This window comes from Tyto alba, unplaced genomic scaffold (assembly GCF_018691265.1).
Source record: "Tyto alba isolate M040663 unplaced genomic scaffold, T.alba_DEE_v4.0 Super-Scaffold_40, whole genome shotgun sequence".
Lineage (NCBI taxonomy): Eukaryota > Metazoa > Chordata > Aves > Strigiformes > Tytonidae > Tyto > Tyto alba.
The window spans coordinates 2,811,145-2,817,477 of record NW_024881316.1 but is presented as its reverse complement, the minus strand read 5'-3'; the positions used below and the strand labels follow the sequence as shown (position 1 = coordinate 2,817,477).

The 6,333-nt window shown below is 55.5% G+C and overlaps 1 protein-coding gene and 1 long non-coding RNA gene across 2 annotated transcripts in view; one reads left to right on the top strand and one right to left on the bottom strand.

The window, feature by feature from the left end:
- Positions 1–306: 306 nt before the first annotated feature.
- LOC122154508 lies at positions 307–3,622 on the bottom strand. Its single transcript, XR_006166437.1, has 3 exons — positions 3,535–3,622; positions 1,790–1,897; positions 307–473 (listed from the first exon to the last, which is right to left on the bottom strand). It is a non-coding gene; the product is annotated as an uncharacterized LOC122154508 (long non-coding RNA).
- Positions 3,154–6,333, top strand: part of LIN28B (lin-28 homolog B) — a 105,647-nt gene continuing 102,467 nt past the window's right edge. The window contains exon 1 of the mRNA XM_042803282.1: positions 3,154–3,214. The gene's annotated coding sequence lies outside the window, so the exon portion shown is untranslated. The remainder of the gene's footprint in view (positions 3,215–6,333) is intronic.

Here is a 6,333-nt window from a genome sequence, read left to right as displayed (position 1 = left end):
GGGGTGGAATAGGAGCAACCATTCTTGGACTGGTTTCCAAAACCCTGGAACGTGCTGGAGAAGGTGTTACCCGGAACCATAGAAATTCCCTCCCCACAGTCAACATCTCAGCTCCTTCTTTTCAAACATTCAATGAGTATTTCCCACAGTTGGAAACACCATTACAGAATGGAAAACAGCACTATTTACCGAATCTTTTCTTTTTTTTTTTTTTTTTTTTTTTACAAAAGTGAAAAAGCTTTAGTAGACCTCACTAGAAAAACATATAATGATTTGATTACACGTTTTCGTGAACAATTCCAGAAATCATTTTTTGATAGCAGCACAACACAAACAGACTAAATGGTTTGAGTTTTGTGGAACATACAGCATGAAAAATTAAAACTGCTTTTTGAAGTACTAATTTTTTTTCCAAAGTATCTTCAGTGCTTTTTCTTTTTAACCAGGGATGTCAGGTCACTTTCACAGGTCACCTTAAGGAAAAATATCATACCTCATGAAAATGCCTAGAACTGTTTAATCTGTGTAGGAAGAAACAAATTTTTCACCAATTTCTCAGGGGAAACCCTATGAACAAGCCCAGGGAAAAAAAATCTGAGAAATGGAAAGCAATAGAAAGGAATGTGCAATGTTTTCACAGCCTTTCAAACTGTTTGCAGTTCTCTAATTTATTGAAAGAGTTCAATTCTGCTTATGTCCTGTATATAACTTGATTTATACAAAGTTGCTATAAAATTAGATCATGTCAGATGCTGAGGGTACAAAAACAAAGCAGGTGGGCAGGTTTCTTTTTCTGCAAAAATATCCCAGCACAAATAACAGGGACCAGGAAGGAACTCTTCCTCATCTATTAGAAATAAACAACAAATTAAGTGAGAAATCAAGTCTGATCGTGGTTTGGTTTTGTTTTTCAGAAATGATCACGCGTTCTCAAACTGTTAGCAAAATACAGCAAGAGCTGTGTTGGGATAATATAGCTATATATTGGGCTAGATTTATATACACACACACAGAGTGCGCGCTAAATTTTAGGTAATAGAGTCAAATGTTAGGAGTACTAGCAAAATGTGGCTACTTCAGTGTCATCTGGGAAACATAAATGAAGTAACTTTCTAGGGCTGCACCTAGAGAAGTCTAAGTAGAACGGCATAATCTGGTGACTCCCTGCACAAGACTCTGTCCCGAGCCTTGAAAATATTTCTCTGACCACCGCAAAACCTTTCTCAGCTCAGTAAGGCACAGTATTTGAAGGCTCGAGAGGCTCCGTAGCTTCTTTGATCACAGGTTAAGATCACATAGCAAAACTCAGTATAAAGCATTTTTTCTGAAAAAGAAGTTAAAAAGCTATGCACGCTAAGTATTTTAGCACTGACTGTGCCCTTAATTGCACTCAAACAGTGCTAATAAATTCTTGAAAGGCTTACTGGAGCTTCAAAAATTAAATCCACAGAGCCCAAGAACGGGAATTTGTGATCAAGGCAGGCATACTAATGCCCGGTCATAGAAACCTATGTGAACTGGGCTCACTACTGAATAAGAAACGAGCACTTCAGAAAGCCATCTTTTCCACATACAACATTTTTATCCTGGTCTCTTAAGAAAACGCACGATCTCTTTGCTCCCAAATAACTTCTGAACCCTTTTTACAATTTCAGCGCATTCAACATAGAGGACCCAAAAATACCAAGTGTCAAGAAAATCAGGGGTCAGAGAAAGGAGACTGCTAATCAGTGTCCCCAACCAGAGGAAAGAGGGTGTCATTTCACCAGTTACCTACCGCTCGACTTACCCGTTGGCTTCCCCTCTGCACAGGTGCCCGGTGAGCCTGCCAGCATACACGCCGCTGGGAACCATCTCCATTTTGCTAGTGCATGTGGGAAGCGGGGACTGTGGGAGCCTACGTAAAGGGGACACGTAGAAAAAGAATGTGGAACATTAATCCCTAGGTAACCAAGCTTTGTTAACCCTGCTATTTCCAGAACAATGGACTATATATATATATATATATAGTTATATATATATGCTTGGGTGAAGTGTGCTCATGACGGTACACAAACTGCCATTGGGGTGTTCTACGGGTAAGTCATAACGGGCTAGAAAAAAACCGAAACTTTGGGTTTAATAAAGTCTCACGCGCCGGGAAAGGAACCCGATCGCGGTGTGAGGTAACTGGGAACCGACGAGCTCTGGATGAGCCAGTTGCGCGGCCAGATGTGCCTGCTTCGGGGCCACAGCCAGCACATCGCGTGAGGCCCAGCGGCAGCAGCGGGCCGCGGGGCTGCAGCCGGTTACGGCGGCGTCAGGCGGTGCGAGACCCTCGGCACAAGAGCGGAGCCCCCCCCCCCCGTGAGGGTGAGCAGCTGCCCGAGAGGCGCTGCAGCTGGAGGAGTCCCGGTCCTCGGGGCGGCTGGAGCCAGGTGCAACACCCCCCCCGTCCCGCCCCAAGGGAGCCCAGTGGGCTCCACGACACGCGGCCCTGAGACAAAGAAGCGGCTTCGAACGCCGGGGGAGGCGGCGGCGAGCGGTGCCCCTCCGGGCTGTGTCCCGCAGGAAGAAGCCCCCCTCGACCTCCGCGAGCGGGAGGCCGCGGGGCTCCGAGGTAAGCCGGGCCCCACGGCTGCCCCGCGGGGCGGAGGGGACGGCGAGAGCCCTGCGGGGCGGCCGGGGCTCCGGACACGTTTGGGACGGCGGAGGGGAGGCGGGCGGGGCGCCTCACGGGAAAGGGGGCGCGGGCGGTGCCGCCCCGCCCGGCCCCGCCCAGCCGGCTCGCGCTGCCCTCGAGCGCCCCCGCGCGCAGCCGCCGGGCGCCCGCCCGCCCGCCCGCCCGCCGGCGGGCAGGTGCGCGGCGGTCTGCGGCGTGAGGCGGTGTTGGGGCCGCGTCTGGCCGCCGCCGCCGCCGCCCCTCCTCGCCGGCTGCCGCCTCCCCGCCGTGAGCACCGGTTCCCTCCCTGCCGCTGCGGCTCGCTTCCTCCTCCTCCTCCTCCTCCTCCGCCGCTCCGTCCTCCCAGCGGCTGGGGAAGGCAAAAACCTTTCCCTTTCCCTCCTTCCTCTCACCCACCCCACCCACCCGCCTCCCTCCGCCTTCCCGCTCCCCCGGGGGTGCCCGTCGGTGGGTGCGTGCCCCGGGCCTCCCCCCGCCGCGCTCGCCTCGCCTCCCCTCCGCGGCAGCCGCAGGCGCAGCCCCGCTCCGCCCGGCCACCATGGCGCGCGGGAGGTAAGCGAGCTCCCTTCCCCTCTCCTCCGCGGACGCGGCGGGTCTCGCCCTCCCGCCGGCACCGGCACCTGCCGCGGGGCGCCGGCAGCTCCGCCTGCCGCCGGCCCCGGGCGACTGCGGCGGGCGGGTGATGTCCCAGCCCGGGGGTCGGGCGGGGGAAATGGGGGGGCGGGAGGGGGGGGGGAAAGTTGCGCCCGGCGAAGGCGGAGCGGCTCCGCATTGTTGTGTTTGGGCGCGGGTGTTTCCCTGCGGGCGGCGGCGTGGCGGGTGTACTTCCGGGTTCGCACCTTTTTTTTTTTTTTTTTTTTTTTTTTTCCTACCTTTAGCCGCTGCTCCGCGCCCCCCTCCTTCTCCGCCGCCGCCTTCGAGCGGGGCCACTGTCGGTGCCTTGAGCCGCGGCTCCCCCGCTCCAGCGTGGGGAGAAAGGCGGCGGCGGGGCCGGGGGGGGCGGGGGGGGGGATGCCGGTCCGCCCCGCACGTCAAACGCGAACGACGACCGCGGGCGCGGTAGAGGGAGGGTGCGCAGGGGCCGGTGCCTCTCCCCTCGCCGCCGAGCGGGGCGCGGGGCTCCGCCGAGAGCCGCCGGGGCCGAGGTAACGGGCGGGCAGCGGCCGCGGGGACGGTGCGGCAGCCCGACGCCAGGGGGCGGCCCGCGCTCCGCCGCCGGGTGCCGGGGACTGCCCGGCCGGAGCCTGCGGGGCGGCGGGGTGGGGGGGCGAGCGGGCGGGGACCGGCGCGGAAGGGAAGGGAAAGCCGGGGGAGGAAGGTGGATGGACGGCGGCACGGCAGCCCCCTCCGGGGAAAGCGGAGGATGGGGCCGCGGCGGTGCGCCCCGAAGGGCGCGGGGTTTGACCGCCCTGTGGTAACTACCGGGGCGAGGGGGCCGGGCGGCGCCGGCGGGGTGTCAGGCGCCGCGGCGTGTGCGCGGTGCGAGGGGGTGTGTGTGTGTGTGTGTGTGTGTGTTTTAAACGGGAGTGGTGGCGGGGCCGCCATTTTGAATGGCTCCCTGCCGAGCCGCGGGGAACGCGGGGTCGCAGCCGGGCGCTGCCCGCCGGCCCTCGGCGGCGGCTGCCCCGCGGGGTGAGGGACGGGGCGGCGGTGCCCGGGCCGCGTCCCCGGCGGAGCGGGCGTTGCGGGTAACGGTCACCCGTCGCCTCACGGCTGGGGTCCGAGGCGGAGTTGGCGGTGTCGACGGGACGCAGAGCGCGAGGGAGAAGAAATAAAAGTGCAGAAATGCCTCCGAAACGCCTCGTTTCTCCTTGTATGGTTGCACGCCCGGGGCGGGGAGGCCGGTTCGGGCGGGGGGCGGAGGAGGCTGGGCGGGACCGCGGCTCCTCCCGCGCCTCGGCGGCGGCGGCGACCGGGGCCGGACGCCGGCAACTTGCAGCGGCCGGGCTGTGGTAAATCGCACAGCGACTCGGCCAAACGGCTGGCGAATGAATTCAAAAATAAGCAAACAGAAGCAGCGCCCGTAAATATTTTTGCCCAAGCTATTACAGCAACGCGGCATTGGCGTATCTAAATAAACCTTAGAACTCGAGGGTAGTTTTAAATCTCTTTTTGCTTTAACACGAGGCAATTGCCCATTTTAATCTGATAACCATACTGCCTAAAGAGATTTCATTCATTTACTTGTTTCTCTCTTACCAGTTGTTAGCTTGTTAGTGGTTGTGAGTAAATTATGTATGACGTTCTTACAGGGCTGGGATGAAACAGTAGTACACTCTACCAATTTGTTTACAGACTTTACGCTTTTTCCTTATATAACTGATCTCACGGTTCTCTTTAAATAGGCCATACAGAGAGCTGGTGGTTTGGGTTTTGTTGTGTTGTTTTTTTTTTTTTTTTTTTTTTTTTCCTCCATCTAATTGCCTGTTTTGGAATTTCACATCTTGCAGGGAAACACTATTAATAATTGCAAGTACAGAGACATGTCCTGTCATGAACAAGTCATCAGATACTATGAAAATAATTATAGCTAGCTACTTTTAAATAAGCTACAACCAAATTTGTGTATAGTTTCAGTGGTATCTGGATGTTATATTGTACTACAAATGCAGTAGTGCATGTTTACTCTTAGAGTGATAACTGTATGCTTTGCTTTACAAAACTACCAGTCATTTATTTTTTTAAAACACACTAAAAAAACCTTAAAGCTTTGGAGGAGACAACAGTAACAAGCTTGTTTGGAAAACTATTGATAACATATGCAACTAAGCCATAGTTCTTTAAAGAATGATGAAGGCTTTTTTTTCCCCTTGGTATAGAATAGTAAGAATCAATATTGAATTAAATTATGACCTGAATTATTAATATACCAGGAAGCCAAGTTTCCTTTGCTGTAGTGAAATGAACCATGTATGTAAGGCAAAAGTAGTGATTATGGCTGATGTTTGTCCCGTGTAGTAGTTACAAAAATGCAGCTGTAGTACAGACTGCCCGTGTGCATGCAACAAAAAATAGCTGTCTTGCACTCTTTTCAAAATACATTTTGTAAAGGGTATGTACTGCCATTTCAGTTTTATCAAAACTTTTTTTTTTTTTTTTTAAATCTGAAAATGTATTAGCTGGTATGTATCAAAAATTCCAGAAGAGGAAAAATGATGATAAATGAAGGTGGAAACTCCAGACCATCTCCCTTGTAGGCCCCGGGTGGCTGCTGCCTCAGCCACTGCTACGAAGCACAGCTCGCATCCCCAAGCACAGAAGTGAATTTTAAAGCCCCAGCGGTTAAAATATTTGTTCCTCCTCTTTTTTTTTTTTTTTTTTCCGGTATCTTCGCGGTAGCGTTTTGTTTGGATGGCAGCTCGAGCCCGCGCGAAGGGGGCGGCTGAGGGAACAGGCCAGGCTGCGAGCGGGGCGCTGGGGCGGCAGGCGGTCTCCGGAGGAACCATTTTCCCCTCAGTGAGGAGCCCGGGCCACCCTCCCCGGGCGGACAGAAGCGCGAGGAGGTGCCGGGCATCGCAGGCGACGAGCGGCTGGGCCTGGCGGGGCCCGGGGCCCCGGGGGGAAGGCCGGGGCCGGGGCCGGGGCCGGGGCCGGGGCCGGGGCCTGGCGGGGGAGGCGGCCCCGCCCCCGGGCGCGGCGGCGGCGGCGGCGCTGTCCCGGGTGCTGAACGC